This window comes from Coenobita brevimanus, chromosome 71 (genome assembly GCF_032717465.1).
Source record: "Coenobita brevimanus isolate Jiangsu-jjx chromosome 71, ASM3271746v2, whole genome shotgun sequence".
In the NCBI taxonomy this organism is placed as follows: domain Eukaryota; kingdom Metazoa; phylum Arthropoda; class Malacostraca; order Decapoda; family Coenobitidae; genus Coenobita; species Coenobita brevimanus.
Genome location: NC_137024.1, coordinates 29,916,061 through 29,935,208, shown reverse-complemented (window position 1 = coordinate 29,935,208; position 19,148 = coordinate 29,916,061). Strand labels below are relative to the sequence as shown.

The following is a 19,148-nucleotide window of genomic DNA, read 5'->3' as shown; positions in this document are numbered from 1 at the left end:
ACTGTGTGTATATATATATATATATATATATACACAGGTAAGCCCTTAATTCACGCGAGGGTTACGTTCCCAGACCCTTCGTGTGTGTGGTAAATTCGCGTATATGTTCTGCCCTTGTCTGCACATAATTATGCATGTCTACTAAGTACAGGTAACTTGCACGGAACACGATCTCACGGAACGCGCTCGCAATTATACAACACGGTAAGGGCTGGGATACATATAAGACAACGTAAGATTAAAAAACCATTATGAAAACTACAAATTAACGCAGGAGAGGCCTTTGAAAGATCAAATCCTCGAACGTCACCGCAGCGCGCGGTTTGTTTTGATTACGTGACGATCTAGGCGGGAAATTATTCAGTGAGTGAGACATTCCCGAGTACAGTAGCACAGTATTTGTAAGTTAAATATTTACAGTACTGTACTCTTCTGGTAAGTTTATGTGCAACTTAAAGTACTATTAAATAACGTTAAAGCAAGAAATAAAGTCTTATAACCAGTTTACCTGATAGGAGTCAGAATATTGCCTTTTTTATTTGTTCGTTTTTTCCACAGTACTGTACAGTATTTGTAAGTTAAATATTTACTGTTCTCGTATGTACTGTACTTGTAAGCACTTAAATAAAGTTAAATCATTAAATAAAGCCTTGTAACCAGTTAACCCGAATTATATGATTGCCCATGATCGGCGTCGGAATATTGCCTTTTTTGTTTGTTCGTTAAACTCTTACTGTACTGCTTTTCTACAGTACAAACTGTATTTGTAAGTTAAATATTTACTGTTCTGGTATGTACTTGTAAGCAATTAAAGCATTAAATAAAGCCTTGTAACCAGTTAACCTGATTTATATGATTACCCATGATCGGTGTCGGAATATTGCCTTTTTTGTTTGTTCGTTACTTATAATAAGAGAAAAATACATTTTTGTCTTGGTATCTTTACCTATTTGCTCAGGTTTGCTGTAATGGTTTGGACCATTTGATGCAATGCAACTTGTAGAAAACTGTGAAAACTTTCGGGAAGTGAACGAAAATCTGAGACATGAGACTGACCTTGACTTCACCCTCTCATGTATCATCTGTCAGTTCACCACCTGCTATCGTAATGAGTGGATGTACGATTTTTTCGCTCGTGGCCATGCCTAACCACACATAGTTACACCCATTATCTCGACCCAGACAGAAAATACAATCTTTTTCCTCCCTTGCAAAACACAAACAACCACCCTGTTTACGAGACAGCAATATATATTGCGAAAATAACAAGGTAAAATGATAAAGATGAACGTAAAATGATAAAGATGAACATGTTATGACGGAAGAAGTACGTTTTCCCCGTCTGTAAACGTATTTATTTCTGCTTTGTATCTGTATTCGTAATAATTAGACTTATTGTTGGTTCTGAAACTGCATTACGATTCTATTTTTAGCCATTCTCGTGGTGTGGGAGCTGGAAGTTGTGACACAACTTCCTTATTGCTAATCGGACTGACCCTCCACTTACTCTCCCGTGGCAGAGTCTAGCCTTGGAGGACGTGCAGTTTTCTCATTTAGGACTGAAAATTCAACTCTTTTGCTCCCTTTTCCAAGCATGGGCACAACGATAACGTAAAAAATAACTCAAAACTACCATAAACATATATCAAAAAGGTGAAAATGTATTCATAACATTTTTTTTTTCCAGCCATTCCTAACAGTACTGAAATCATTCGATATCACAGTACTGCATTTCTAAGTTAAATATGTACTGTTCTGGTATGTACTTGTAAGTTAAAGCACTGGTACCAGTTAACCTGATTTATAAGATTACCTATGATCGGCGTCGGAATGTTTCCTTGTGTTTACGTACAGTATTTGTGTTGAAGTTTTGCTCTGGAGTACTGTATTTGTGAGTTATAACATTAAATAAACCTTCTAACCACTTAAAGTGCTTTCTAGTGATTACCAGTGACAGATAACAGCAAAACAACACATTTGGGGGGTCTAGGGAGCAAAATACGAAGTAGTTTAAATATACGCGATTTCGCACCCAACACGGCACCGTAGGAACGAAACCCACGTGTTCCGTGCGAGTTACCTGTATATTACATCTGAATAATACTGTTTATGCACTACATACACCTTATAAACTAGCATACAATATGAAAAACAACAAAAATATAAGAAATTTAACACTGAAACCTGACAAGCACAGGCGTAGGTGGAGACACTTCAACAGTCTGGTGCACAAGCCCTCACTCCTCCCATATGCTACATTCTGCCTTCTTTATTGTCCAAACAGTTGACTCATTCACTCCACACATACGGTTCCGAGCCAGTTCACATGAGTAGGTGGAGACTTCAGCACAGTCTGGTGCACTAGCCCTCACTGCCTCCTGTATGCTATGTTCTGCCTTCTTTATTGTAAGAATAGTTGACTCACCCCAAACACACGGTTCCAAGACAATTCACCACGAAGTCAATTCACCATCAAAACATGGGCGATTTCCTGTCATTCTATAAATATACTTATCACTGATTAATTAATACTTTTGTAACTAATTTTCAGGGGGATTTTATAACTCATATAAGTAAAAAACTAGTGTACTGTACTTGCTAAATAAACTGGTATGTAAATAAATGACAGGGAATCGTCCTGACGGAGAATTGTCGCCAACATTCCTCCATTAAGTTTGTCCAACACTTTAACTTTCTCTGTCAGCAACATCACTTTACTAGTCCGTTTTGGTGTGTTACCATATGCATCACTAGCACTACGCTTAGGCCCCATGTTGGCAGACAAGGCAAGCAATCACTGGAAGGCAGAAAAATAAGCCACAAATAACGATTCGCAAAAAACGCATATTTCGAGCGTAGGATTCAAACTGACTGTGTGGTGCGTGGTAGACCGACCTCCCACACACACACACACATGTATGCACATGGGCAGCAGGTAGGCATTTTTATATTTTATTTATTTCTCTTGTATATTAAGATTATTTGCCAACGGCCATACCACGTTGAGTACACCGCTTCCCGTCTGATCAGCGAAGTTAAGCAACGTTGGGTCTGGTTAGTACTTGGATGGGTGACCGCCTGGGAACACCAGATGCTGTTGGCATAATGTTCTCCCTACGTGTCAAGTGGGGTTGGTGGAGGATTAGTGCCCCTCCCTGTAAAACAATTAACTCTAAGCCCTTGGCCACCCCGTCTGAGATACATGACGTCTGGCAATGAATGGATGAATGAAACTATAATTTTATGTTTTAATTATTGTACGAAAAATTCGTGGATAACCGAAATTGCGTGAAAAAAGTTCGCGTGAATTAAGGGCTTACCTGTACTGTATATATATATATATATATATATATATATATATATATATATATATATATATATATTGCCCGACGCCATAATCCCATAAGGGGTGGCCATTTGACTGAGTTATTTGTTTTACGGGGAGGGGCACTAACCTTCCACCAACCCATTTGCTGACACGTAGGGAGCACGTATGTTTTGGTTATATGATTACCACCCAGCGTTGGAAATGGTTTCTTGGCTTACAAGAAACATATATATATATATATATATATATATATAATCTATCTATATTATATATATATTATAGATAGATAGGTTATATATTTATCATATATATAATCTATCTATCTATCTATCTATCTATATAATCTATCTTTTTTTTTTGTCCGACTATCTATATATAATATATATATATATATATGTATATATATATATGTGTGTGTGTGTGTGTATACACACTCAATCCTCGTAAATTGCCGCAATTTGGGTCTGGACCACTGCAGTGATTTATGAATTCCGTGATTTATGAATAATAACTCTTATTTGAAAAATTAATTTGGGTCTGGATTTTGGCCGACCCGCTCCCACAGCACCCTACCTACACCTATCTAGGCACCATCAAACACAAACATACAAATTTAGGAATATTCAGTGCATGTATTAAATAGAAATAAGCCATGTTAAGGGATCTCACCTTAATCCTATGACGAAATTGCTTAAGTGAATGGAGTGGCGTGGTGTTAGGAAGAACTAAGAACCTCTCAGCACTTGTTCTTCCCAAACTCTTTCACCAGCTTTGAAAACTTCTCTCCCCTCTCAACACGACGAATGAGCTCCAAATGTTGACTGTACAACAACTGCGGCAGCTTCTTGAAGCCATACTGCTTAAAGCGCTTCATTGGAGGGTCGGGAGGGGCCATCGCAGGTAGGAGGCGGGGGGGAAGTTGCATATAAAAGGCAGGTAACTCTTGTACTCCACGGCAACGGTCTGTAGTGTGCGGACTGGCGCGCCAAGAACAACAACAACATGGCGGCATTAGTATGCACATATGCCACCAGGGACATGTGGTGATTGGTTGGTGAGTTGTGATTTTCAGTTTGAATGCCGCGGTTTACGGTTCTCCTCAGAAAAGGCCCACTTGGGTGCCTAGATCCACGATTTTCGTGACTTAACAGTGATTTAAGGTTGCCGGCAGTCTGACAGCCACCTAGCTGTGATTTACGAATCCGTGATTTATGAACACGCGATTTACGAGGATTGAGCTGTGCGTGTTATGATAATGCTGGTAGCAATATCCTATAAACTAAACATTATATAACTGGCTACAACACACCAGCCCCTCTCCTCCCTCCCTACTCTCTCGCAAGCCATGAAATTTGAATTTAATCCTCAATTTACAGTCGATTTGTGCAAAAGAGTTGCAGGAATGCATGATGATGTTAAAGAGTCAATAGACTACGTAAAGTTTCTTCTTCAAACTCGTTTGTACTGAAAGGATATGGGATTATTATGTACAGTACAGTATAAGCTAATAATACTCGTCTCCCGTCGCCCTGCGAAGCTCTCACCCAATGGCACATGCCAGCCATGAAACTTTTACACTTAAATAGCCGAATACTGGGTACTGAACTGGGGTCGCAGAGAGTATATGTGATAGAACAAAATATACTCAAAATTGCATGACAGATCATCGGTGTAAGTTTTTGTCTTATGTCGCATTACACCCTGTATATCACCATCTTATTATTATGTATGCAACTACTCAATCCACCAGAGACTGTGTATCAGATGATACAGTCAAGTCATCTATGGCGCCGACTTCTATGGAACGGTTTTCTATGACACGGCTAGGTGCCAGACCTCCCCCCATATGAACCACACGCATAAACCACCTATGGAGAAGGCACGGCAAGGTTTCAAACACGTGGGCTGATTCCCCTGGTGGCCAGAGAGAGAACCTCAGCCCTCACCCGCTGTTCAAACCCCTCTCAGTGTGTAGCCAGACCACTTGTTATCTGATCACCCTCCCGTTTTTTGTGGCTATTCTTACATGAAATACATGCATTGACTGATTGCTTGATTGAGTGCGTGTGTAAAGTAGGGAAAAATGGGGAAAAGTGGGGTGAGACTTTGGGTGAACATCCACAACCAAATTCCATTTTTCCCATAGGTTTAATTATTTGTATGGCACAGTTCTCTATGGCACAGCCTTGGTCCAGAACCAATTAACCGTGCTTTAGGCGACTTGACTGTACTTACTACATAGTGTATGCTGTACTGTAAGGTTTTGATCAGTAATAATTTACAATAAAGCTCTGTGACCACAAAATAAATTTCTAACAGTGTTTATAAAGTACATACATGGAACTTATTGGATTATTCACAAAACATTATTAGGTGATGAAATATTACTCACAAAAAACAAGGTACAATGAGGCATACACAAACAACACTGTGTACACAAAACATATTACACCACCAGCACTGTATTAGTGTCCTAGTGCCTTAACTCATAAACTGATGTGACTGTAACCCTGCTACCCATGTCAAATCTAGCAATGAACTACAGTGTGAACATAACACTGTGGTATAGTCATTAGTAGCAACAACTAAGACCAGGAAAACACCACCTACAGCACATCATGTGTTATCCTAACATTTATCCTTACAGTGTTACCATATTTCAAGTAATGAATCAATACCTATACATAAGACTCCATCTACACTATATATATTTAAGTTTGACACAACCAACTATCAAACACCTACTGTGTATATATAATAAACTAGGTCAGCTCCTCCGCTGATGCATACTCGTACAATGAACTACTGAAAAATGAAGCTACTTTGAGATGTACAGGAAAACCTTCATAATTCACTGTAGAGCATTATGCACTTAATATTATATGGATTACATGATTTCAAGACATGCATATTCACTGTCATCATCCCCAAAGCTCTGCATTCACCTGGGAGCTCTGTGATGGCAGAAACCCATAGCAAAAACATTTCATAATACAGTACATTATCCTACCAAGCTTTTACTCATCCAGGCTACAAAAGTGTACATCAAAATATACTGTACAGAACTAATTTCCATCCCAATCCAAGCCAGCATTTTAACTAAAATTTCTGATTGCACAGCTAAATTCACAGTTACTGGGTACCATACATCTTTCAAATGAAGAAGTTTAGTGCAGAACTACATGTTGTTATTGAGTAACCTTGGTCTGTCTGGCTAAGCAGACCCATCAACTGCAGGCAAGCAAACACACATACGCTAATTATAAGACAGCCAACTGGGAAGCCTCTGTAACTGAAACAGAACAACACTTCAAAACACTAAACAGTACACCCATCACAAACATCAACACCGCTGTGCACACTTTCAATACAATTATACAAAACGCAGACAAAAGACACATCCCCAGAGGCAACAGAAAGAGACACAACCCCAACTTCACACCAGAAATTCAAGGCCTCATCAGACAATGGGACACACTACGACACTCCCCAACACCCCATACACAAGACACTTTACAACAAATACAAGAACTCAACACTCAAATAAACAATAAAATATCAGAACAGCAAACGCTAAACTGGAAAAATTACCTCCAAACACTCTACCACAAAATAAACATCAACAAACTCTACAATACACTAAACAGCATCACACTTTCCAACAGCAACACCACACAATCACATGCTTCCATCACAACAACAGACACCATACCCACAAACAAACAACAAGCAAACACTCTCATCAATCACTTTTCACAAGTCAGCCATCTAAACCCCCATCCCGAAGACCGATACATTATCCGACGTAAGAGACAGTTCCCCACAGACCCAAACTACGCACCTTTCACTTACAACCAGACGAAGCACATCTTTAACAACCTCAAGCACTCATCTGCCTGTGGACCAGACAACATAAGCAACGTTCACCTTAAACACCTTGGACCACAAGGCATACAAGCACTCACCACCATATCAAACTACAGCTACTCACACAACATAATACCCATCATCTGGAAACATGGCATTATCATCACTATCCCTAAACCCAACAAAGAATCCATGTTACCCTCCTCACACCGCCCCATCACACTCCTCTGCACCCCCTCTAAAGTCACTGTACGACTGGTACTACAACTAGTCACACCTCACATTCCCCTAGCCCACTCACAACATGGCTTTAGGCCACTACACTCCACAAACACCCTTCTTACAGACCTTACACAGAGAGTTTTCGATGGCATGATTTCAGCTAGGTCGCCAAACAGAACACTCCTAATCACACTAGACTTTAGCAAAGCTTTTGATGCCATCCCCCGCCACAACCTCACAAACAAAATACTCAACACAAACATGCACAATAACACAAAAAGATGGCTGGCAAACTACTTAGCAGGCTGATGTGCACACGTAACATTTGCCGGTCACTCTTCTAACATCAGAAACTTCACAAATGACGTCCCCCAAGGATCTGTTTTGTCCCCTACACTCTTTAACCTATACATGCATGACATACCCACACCCCACACACCACAGATACACATAGCTTCCTATGCAGATGATATAACACTTACATGTACGCACCAAAAAGCAAACATAGCTGCACACATCATTCAACCTTATCTCAACACACTACATGAATGGTTCACCACAAACAGGCTCAAAATAGCCCCTGCCAAATCTACAGTGACCCTTCTCACAAACTGGACAGCAGAACACAGTCACATCCCACACCTCACCATAAACAACACTCCCCTACCGCACACACACACACACACCCAAAATACTTGGTGTAACATACAATACATCAATGTCATTTAAACAACACATCACAAACATTAAAAATAACACCAAGACTCAATGTTTTGAGGTCACTTGCCCACACAACATTCGGACACAACAAAGAAACCACCACCACAGCATACAAACAATACATATGTTCAGTGATGAATTATGCAAGCCCTGCCTGGGCTTCTAACCTCATCAAAACACACTACAACACTCTACAGACCATACAGAACAAGACCCTAAAAATAATCATGGGCTGCACTGCTACTACACCCACAGACCACCTACATCAACAAACCAGTCCTGAAAGTCAAGGATCACCTAGACATGAGAGGCACCCAGTTTCTTGCTGCAGCCTCCACAAACCCACAACATCCACTATATTGCATGGCAGCACATCCACCCACACCAAGGAACATCAAAACAACACCCAGCACAAGATACCATACACAAATAGTCATCTCTCCCCCCTCGCCCACCTCAGACCAGCTTCCAGAAGCATATCCACACTCAGATCACTCGCCGCTCCATTCAGTCACTTAAAGACAACACACAGCTGCATGCACGGCCTCCTGACATCCACCCTTCTGAATCCTATCTCCCTCGTGAGGACAGGGTCCACCTGGCCAGGCTGAGATGTGGGCACCATCCAGCCCTCTTAACCTGTCACGTCCCGAGCTATTTCGCACCTCCGACACCCCCCAATCGTGAGGTATTTTCAAAAATTTTTTTTTTTTTACTAAAACCTCCGTTTTTCATTGAGAAATTGCTCACCTGAGGTTTAAAATACTCGATCCAGGTACCAGTACCTCCTTACCTGACTGGGTTTTCTAACAGGCTGGCACCAAAGAAAATGAGTTCTATGGGAGGGTAACTATTTCATACCACTCATAAACGGTATTTATTTATTTACTTGGTACGAATTTATATGTAGTACGAGAGTATATTGGTTTTCAAACAGTAATATAGGCATTATAAGCATTGTTTCACTCACTAACTCATCACCATACCTGACCTTCTTTTGCCACATTACCTGATCATAATTTCTGACTGTTTCTTCCTCTAATGCTATGTAAACTTTGTCCTCCACATTGTCATCGATTGGGGAATCACTCTGGCCCTGAATGTCTTTATTGGCCAGGTCACTGGTAACAGGTGCATTGCCGAGACAATGGCGTGTGGGGGGGTGGGGGGAGGTTATGCGGTGTAAGGCATTGTCCCTGCTTGGCATCTTGTAGAGGAATAGAGGAAGGTGTCCCGTGTATACGTATGAAAAATCACGCGCGAAAATTGAAAATTGTGCAAATTAGGGACCTTGCAATTGCACGACGTACCAGTACATCGTCGGGACTGGCAAATGCAAAATGTTGCAACGTACTCATACGTTGACAGGACGGGGTGGGTTAAGCTACCATAAGAGGCCGGATGACTCCGTCGCTGATGCCTGTCCAGGATGCAACACAGCACCCCATACTATTAAGCACATTATGGAAGACTGCATTGCACACAATCACCTACATCAACAACACAACATACACTCTTTGAGAGCTCTGTGGGAAAGCCCGGTCTCGGCCATGGCCTTCCTAAGGGACTCGGGGCTGTTCGGCCAAACTGCCTAGGGAAGAACTACTACTAATACCCGGTATTACTGCAGGCAAGCACCTGCCTCTATAAGGCCATCCTGCGCTTTGAACCAATGCTTCCCTGCTGCAGACACCACTTCACCACAACGAGGCACAGGGAAGAGTGTGGATGTTTGGCTCCCAGACAGAGGCCATGTGTGCTTCTCTCCACCCAGTTAACAGGGGCACCACAGTAGGCTCCAAATCACCCCTGGGGGTTATCACCCAGTGCTGTTATGTACCTGTTAAACAAAAAACACCATCCTGTGCAAAACTAAATCATCCCACATGTGTTCAATATTTTACTCAGCTTAAAAGCAGCAGCAACTGACATTTTTTTTTTTATTCTTCCTACAGCCAGGTGACTTTATGCAGTTTAGGGGGGACCTGCTCATGGTAATGGAATAAATGGAAATTATTTGTAACTCATTCACTACAATAAGTTCCCCTGAGCTGAATACAAATCAGTTGGTAGTATCACAATTAATACATAAATGAAGAAATTAAGAGAAACTAACCAACAGTTCTGAAAAGACAACACAATACCAAATATGTGAAGAATGCAAAACCAACGTGCTACCAAACTTTGCTTTTGTCCTCTGACTCAGTTAAGCCAAATCTGCCATATGTCTACTTTCCATCAAATATTTTCTTTGTCGTCTTTGAAAACTGAGTGCTGATGATAATACAAAGTCAATCCACCACTTCTAACTGATGCTACTGAGTCAGTTGCTACATGATTCATCAACCTCTCACATACAATGATATACTTTTTTATTCTGTTCTTGCTATCTCCACAAAATTCTAATCAACTTATGATAAACTGTTCCAGGTGAAGGGGTTTGATATACGAGGCCTGTTCAAAATTAAACCGAACTGTTTCAATGGTGCACCAACTAGCCAGCACAGTATGACTGCAGCGGAAGCGCTGCGTGGCAACAACTTTAAGCTTTAGTCCGACATAAGCTGCATCAAACCACATCACTTAGTCACTGAGGTACAAGTGCTCGAGTGAATGTGTGTTTAGTGCACTTGGCAAAATGCTGCAAGTTGAACAATGAAGGATCTTAAAGAGCAATGTATTTGTGTGGACTTTTGCTTCAAACTGGGAAGAGCTTTTACAGACACTTTTCAAATATTGCAACAGGCTTACATTTTTTTTTTTTTTTTTTTTTTTTTTTTTTAATGCGAGGAAGAAGGAACCAAAGGCCATGAGCCCGCAGTAACAGTTCCCTCCAAGAGAAAAACAAAATACAATAGAGAGCCAAATTCAAGATCCGATCATTTTGAGATGCCTAGACACACTGCATTTGAAAGACTGGAGATCATAGGCAGCAGGAAATACAGACAGAGGGAGACAGTTCCAGAGTTGACCTGTTGCATAAATGAAAGACTGGGAGTAACAGATAACTCTTGCATTAGAGAGTTGGACAGAAAAGGGATGAGAGTTTGCTGCCAGACGGGTGCTACGCGCCCGTCTTAGAGGTGGAGGAATGCAAGCAGACAGTTCAGAGGAGCAGTGACCATTGAAGTAGCGATAGAAAAGAGATAAAGATGCAACAGTGCGGCGAAGAGACAGAGGTTGAAGGGAGTCAGTAAGAGGAGGAGAGTTAATGAGACGAAAAGCCTTTGACTCCACCCTATTGAGAAGAGCTGTATGTGGGGAGCCTCCCCACACATGAGAGTTGTACTCCACACAGGGGCGGATAAAACCCCTGTATAGAGTCAACAATTGTGCAGGGGTAAAGAAAGAGCGGAGTCGGCTTAGCACACCCAATCTCTTGGAAGCAGATTTTACAAGAGATGTAATATGATCTTTTCAAGATAAGTCCCGAGTAAATGAAACCCCAAGCATGTTCAAGGATGATCCAGGATTAAGCTGAATATTATTAAACATTAGTGGGTATACCTGTGGAAGATTTCGTCGGGTTGATAGGTGTAAGAACTGAGTCTTAGATGCATTAAAAACAACCATATTATTTTTACCCCAGTCAGAGATACGAGCCAAGTCAGACATTAGGTGTGCCATAGCCTCATCCCTTGTTTGTTGAAGTAACTGTTGAGATGGGCGTTGCGGGAACCGAATGGAAAGGTGAAGTGTGGAGTCATCAGTATATGAGTGGATAGGGTTAGATGTACAGCTTAGAAGATCATTGATGAATAAAAGGAAGAGAGATGATGATAGGACAGAGCCCTGAGGAACACCACTGTTGATAGATCTAGGAGAAGAACGATGGCCGTCTACAACAGCGGCTATAGAACGACCAGAAAGGAAGCTAGTGATGAAGGCACAGAGATAAGGATAGAAACCGTAGGAGGGCAGTTTGGAAATTAAAGATTTATGCCAGACTCGATCGAAAGCCTTTGGGATGTCAAGTGCAATGGCAAAGCTTTCGCCAAAGTCCCGAAAGGAGGATGACCAGGAGTCTGAAAGGTAGGTGAGAAGATCGCCAGTGGAGCGTCCCTGACGGAACCCGTACTGACGATCGGAAAGAAGGTTGTGATAGGAAAGATGCCTTAAAATTTTTCTATTGAGAATTGACTCGAAATCTTTTGAAATACAGGACGTTAAAGCAATTAGATGATAGTTGGAGGGTTGGGAGTGGTCACTCTTCTTTGGGACTGGCTGAATGAGAGCAATCTTCCAGCAAGAAGGAAAGGTACAAGTTGACAGACAAAGGCGAAAGAGTTTGCCTAGGCAGGGTGTAAGCACAGAAGCACAGTTCTTGAGAACAACAGGAGGGACACCATCAGGCCCATATGCCTTGTTAGTACTGAGGCCAGTGATGGCAGAAAATACAACAACTGAAGAAATTTTAATGTCAGCCATGAGGAAGTCAGAGGGGGGAAGTGATGGAGGAACAGCACTGGAATTGTCTAAGGTGGAATTGGAGGAGAAAGTGTGTGTGAAGAGATCTGCTTTATCAGTAGAAGAAATAGCTACAGAACCATCAGAGTACAAAAGAGGAGGGAAGGATGATGAGGTAAAGTTGTTAGAAAGATTTTTGGCAAGGTGCCAGAAGGAGCGGGAAGAATTCGAGTTGGAGAGTTGAGAGCATTTAGTATGGATGAAATTATTTTTAGTAGAGCGAAGAACAGACTTAGCATGATTCCGGGCAGAAACGTAAAGATGATGTGATTCAGGGGTGGGTTGGCTCCGGTACCTTTTGTAGGCCCTCTCCTTGTTGCGGACAGCATTAGAACAAGCGTGATTAAACCAAGGCTTTCTTGCGTTAGTCAAAGGATATGAGAAAGGAATGTATGCTTCCATGCCCGAGAGAATAACCTCTGTAATGCGCAAGGCACACTCAGATGGCTCCCGGCCATGAAAGCAATAATCATTCCAGGGAAAATCAAAGAAGTACTGCCTGAGGGTCTCCCAGTCCGCGGCTCCAAAATGCCACAGACGACATTTCCCTGGATGGTCCACAGGCCGTACCGGAGTGATAGGACAGGTTAAGGTAATAAGGTTGTGATTGGAGGGGCCCAACGGAGAGAAAAGATTAACAGAGTAAGCAGAAGGATTAGTTGTGAGGAAGAGGTCAAGTATGTTGGAGCTCTCTCCAAGGCGGTCACGGATACGGGTAGGGTGCTGTACAAGCTGCTCTAGGTCATCAAGGATAGAAAAGATGTAGGCTTGTTCACCTGGTGGATCAGTGAAAGGAGGATTGTTTGAGCCATACGCAATGTCACAGGTGGTTCCAGCAGTCCAAATAAGGAAGAACATCCAAAGATGATGCTCCCAAATCTGGGTGGCCTTCCACATCAAGAGTTGACGATCATGTTGAGAAAGTGTGTGCTGTGATCCATGAAAAATTGTCACCTGACTGTCCGTGAAGTTTCCGAAGAAGTAGGCATCTGTACAAGTTCATGCCACACAGTTTTAACCAACAATGCTGAAGATGCACCGTGTTGCCACAAAATCTGTGCAAGGTCTGCTGATGGATGAGCAAAAAAAAAAAACCATGTCACAGTCAGTCATGAACTGTTTGATCATTCGAATGATGAAAATTTTCTGAAAAATGCCATAACAGATGATGAAACATGAGTGTACAGCTACGATGCTGGAACTAAAGGCAGTCATCACAGTGGGTAGGAACATCATTACCGCAACCAAAAAAAGGCATGCAAGTGTTGCTCAAATGTGAATGTTATGTTGATCATCTTTTTTTTTTAACTAGAAGGGTGTTGTACAGCATGAGTTCATTCCATTTGGTTAAGCGATCAATAAAGAGTTTTACTTGGATGTCCTGAAGCATTTGAGGGAGTAGGTGTGAAGAAAAAGGCCTGAGGCATAGACAAACAAAACCTGGATTCTGCACCACAACAATGCACCAGTACGCACTGCTCCTTCTCCATGATCTTTTGGCAAAGCACAAGATGACTATCATCCCCCCAACAGTCCTAGTCTCCGGATTTGGCCTCTGCAGATTTTTTTTTCCAAAGTTTAAATCCACCTTGAATGGCTACTGATTTCTGACAACAGAAGAGACAGAAGAATATTTGCCATGTGCACTAAACACATATTCACTCAAGCATGTGTACCTTCTAAGTGACATCATTATGTGGCTGGTGTTATATTAAAACTCAGAGTCACTGCTACACAAAGCTCTCGTCTAATCACACTATGGCGACTAGTTGGTTCGTTTAGTTTTTAAAGGGTCCAACATGCTTGCTTGCATTGGCCTTGGTCACTTAATGGCAGCTCTCCATGCTGCTCAATCTCTGACAGCTTCCCTAATCAGTCTCCTATCTCTGAGGTCACACTCAATGACCTCAACCCAGGACTTTTTCAGTGTATGCCTTGCAACCTTACCCTTAACGATAACACTTTTCACTTTCTGCACCCAATCATCATCTCACATCCTCTCTACATGCCTAAACCATCTCAATCAACTTCTCATTACTACACCAATACACTCCAGTCTCATCCTACCTCTCAACTCTTCCGTCGCAAACCTAGCTCCCTCAGGCCTCGCACTCAAGGAAGCACTGCACATCCACCTAATTATCATCATTTCTGTGCATTTGAGCCTGTGAATATCCTCTTCCTTTACTGCACAGGTCTCACTACCATACAGCATTACACTCCTAACACATACTGCATACAAAGTTCCCTTAACATGAAGGGAAAGCCCTCTCAATGTCAGAAGAGGCAACAACTCCCTGAAATTCTTCAACCACTCCTCACTCCAGCCCCACCTCCTGCACACAACATGTCTCCCAAATAAAATTCTTCCACACACTGAAGAGGCTCACCAGCAAGATCAATCCTTACACACCTGACAATCTCCACATGCTCTCCCTGACACACAGACACACTGCACACATGAAATCAGCATTATCTTGCAGTCCACCTCTAATAGCACTATTGTACATCTCTTATGCACCCACTTATCACAAACACTGCACAAGATGGAATTACTTTCCATGCCCATGTGGCAAAGCGCACATGGCCACTCTCCCTCTTCTTTGACAGTACTGTCACCAGGCCTAGATACCATCACTTTAATTTTATCTGCAATTACTCTTAAGCCCTTGTGCCCCATACCACCTCTCCACTTCTTAAAATCTTTCCTCCGCCTCCCTTTTATTCTCTGCAACCAACATCAAAACATCGGCACACAACATCTCCCACAGGAGTCCAATGCTGATGTCATGTGAGAAGGCTTCAAGTATCATGATAAACAAGGTGCTCAAGACTGACCCCTGATGTGCAACAACATTCACGGAAAACTCATCACTCAAATCTCCATTCACCCTTACCTGGGTGCGAGCACCTACATACATGGCTATAACCAACCTAACCAGCCACTCCTTGATCCCCAGCTATTATTTTAAAAATGGTGAGCTATTTAAAAATTTTGGTTTCTTTTGAGACAGACCTCATATCTTTGACTAACCCTTTCACAACAAGATGTGCTTCACAACCTGAATAAAACTGTCTGGAGGCAGAGTCACATGAAACATGTACAAACACATTCAGTACATGAATATATAAATAGGTTTCAAACACAACTGACACTGACCTGCACCAAATTTTGATAACTTTATTCTCTTCTATCAGATGATACTTCTTTCAATTACTGGTACTTCTTGCAATTTTCAGACAAATTTATCCCAATTAGTAGAGTGTTCTAACTTTGCAGAAGGTTAACATACCATACATAGTCTTCACTGATTCTTATTATCACAAATCCTTCTTTAGCTGAATAATATCAGTCTGAAGGGAGCAAGAACAAACTGATAAAAATGTTATTTGATTAAAGGAGGCAAAAATACATACCTGTATTCAATAACAAAGCCATAAATATATTCTGAATCATGCAGTCATGCTGAACAAAGAGGAAAATAAAAATCTTGGGAATGTATATAATATACTGTACAGAGAAAAAAAAAAAAAATAATTACGAAGGCATTTCTTTAAATGTACAACATAAAGCTAGGAGCTTCACAATGCACCTGCTTACATAACAAACTACCTAAACTCTGGGGAAAAAAAAAAAAAAAAAAAAAAAAAAAAAAAGCTTTACCAAAATATAGGTCAGGCATAAAGCACATCACACTGATCACCAGTCTGTAGTCACTGAATGCAAGAACGGCCCCATAAGAATGCATAACTAACAAACAACACACAGCCCATTAATATGTTATGCACTATATACTGAATTTTGCCCTTTCATATAATTCTGTTTATTTGTTCTGTCTCCTACAGTTTCAGTAGTAATGGAAAACAAAATGAATCTGCATTTTCCCACAAGCTATAAGCCAAACTGGAAATGGTGAAAGTGGCACTGGCTCTGCTTCTAAGTTTCACACTTCGTTAACCTTAGTTTGAAACTAATCATGGTATAATGGATCACCTGCTCCAAAGTAATAGCAAGGGCACCACAACAATCACAAAATATCCAAATGTAAGACATATCAAACACCTGGAAAATACATAAACAACAGTACTGTATGACTGAGAGATGAGTGGCCTGCATAAATTTTCATACCTGCCTGACATTTGGGTCATAAGCAATGCACAATACAACATCAACAAGCCATACCGAACATGGGACTCAAGGGGAGCTGAAAGGACGGGGAGGCCCACACAATGCTTGGAAAATGCAGGCGAGGATGATACATGACAAACTCACACAGGACAATGCAAGGGTGGGGGAAAAAAAAAAAAAAGGGAAATACAAAAACGAAGGCCAAAGGATAATTACAAACTAAAGTGGAGTTGAACAAACACACAAACATCATGAAACCTGACTAAAACACAAAAATAAACATTCAAGGCAAAACACACAGTAAGGGGTAGAGGGCATAAGGAGCAATTACAGCCAAACAGGCCATTAACCCTCTCATGATCAGAACAATTCTAGTATTCAATTCCAGTTAACATCAAACGATTTTATTCAGCTGAGTCATAGGAGAATGAAAGAGTTATTACTGTCACCAATCAATTCTCTCATAATTACGAAAACTCTAGTACAGGCATTCTTTTCCAACTAAAGCTATATTATATATTCAGCCGAGTCACAGAAACCTGAGAGAGTTAACAAAGGGAGAACGAGCTAAATGACAGAATGAAACAATAAGAAAAAGACAATGACAGGGATGAGCTATGATATACAATAGGGAGGAAGCAAAGGATGTGACTCCTTACCTTCCCCTTGGCTTCCATATTTTCCTGACAGCATAAAGAGGGAAGTAAGAGCAAGAGTTACCATGACCACACAACCACACGATGCTTCTCTGTCTCTCTCTTTTTCTATCATCATTATCTTAACATACTTTCTAATATGAAGGGGTAAGCTGTCTCTAGAAAGAGAAGGGTGAAAGTGTAAAGTAAAAGAGGCTATCAACATCGTCCCATGAAACATTTATAAGAGCACATTTGAGAAAAATTCCAAGTTATACACCTGCCCACTTGTCTGAACCCATAAATGCTGGACACATAAGAGAAGCAATAACCATAACATTTACCTTTCTGGTGAGTGTGTGTGACATAGGAGAAGTCATGGGATGGAGAGTTTAGGGAGCTGATGGCTCCTACCACTCCTCCTCCTTCCCCATACCTATCACACAATTTTAGCAGACAGGCCAGTGTCTGGCCATTGCTTTGATAGTGCTTGTCTCACATTTAGTGGTCTGAAGTTGTGGTCAAGAATATAATGCAGAATTTCATCCAGTTTACAATGATTCACTCATCATTCACATTGAACACTGTCATATTCAGCAAATGCTAAATTTAGCTCAGACTGTGACACAATTTCCAGAAAGTGGTGGACAACTGCCACATACAGCACTTTCTGGAAAGGAGAACTAACACCAGTATTAAATGTCTTGCTATTTTGATCAAACTTTCACTCAGATTACTAGATCTCCTATGCACAGTACAACACATACCTGCAATTATAAATGGAATTAATAAAAATATAAAGGCATACACATATGAGAAAAACAAATAGTTTCTACATTCTTGAAGCATGTCTGAAAATATAAAAAAGCCAAAACTCCCAATGATAAATAACAGATCAGCCTTCTCAGCATCCTTCAAGCATTATGGTAGCATTAATGGCTTTTTGTTGTGACTTAGTAAATGCTCACACACACACACACACACACACACACACACACACACACACACACACACACACACACACACACACACATCAACAAAAAATATGCTACCATAGTTGCAAGTGCCAATCACTGTGCATTAAAAGATCAGTAACATCACACACAAAGGTATCAGAGGACACCTTGTACAACAAGTTTATAACACCTGGCAGTAGTTAAAACACCTGATGCTGTTAATGCTGTATCATGTTCAGGACTGAAAAGCATTACTTATCATCAGACAAACAATGGCAAATGCACTGTAAAGGATGCACCAATAATTTTACATATATGTAAATGGACTCACAAATGTACATATGTCATATAAATTCACCCAAGTGAAATAAAGAGCTGAAAGGAAAATGAGTATATAGATGAATACATGTCCAAATTACACACCTATAATTTGGCTACCTGGGAAAAGCATCATAAAGATGAAATATGGGCTATGAGAATTATAGACTGTATCAGCAAAATAAAAACAACTCAAGAGCGAGAAATTGTGGTGGAAAAGGCAGAGGTCTGATTAAAGTTACTTTTACACAGGTGGCACTCGGGAAGGGTCAAAAGTGGACAGAAAGGAAAGAATAGCTAGGGAAATGAGGCTGCACTGAGCAGTCTATAAGAAGTACAAGGGATATTTGAGAAGAATAAGTACAAACAGAACAAGCACAGAGAGGTAAATGTAAGAGGAACGAGGAAGAAAGATACAAATACGAAGAATGAAAAGAGAAAAGGACAAGGATAAAAAAAAGTCACACAGAGGAAAGTGAGAAGAACAATGTGGAAGAAGTGCAAGT

At 41.0% G+C, this 19,148-nt stretch overlaps 1 protein-coding gene and 1 non-coding gene across 2 annotated transcripts in view; one reads left to right on the top strand and one right to left on the bottom strand.

The window, feature by feature from the left end:
* AMPdeam (AMP deaminase) overlaps nt 1-19,148 on the bottom strand; it is a 317,845-nt gene that overhangs the window by 222,430 nt on the left and 76,267 nt on the right. The gene's annotated exons all lie outside the window — the stretch shown is intronic.
* LOC145406995 (5S ribosomal RNA) lies at nt 2,985-3,103 on the top strand. The gene has a single exon (XR_013898659.1). It is a non-coding gene; the product is annotated as a 5S ribosomal RNA (ribosomal RNA).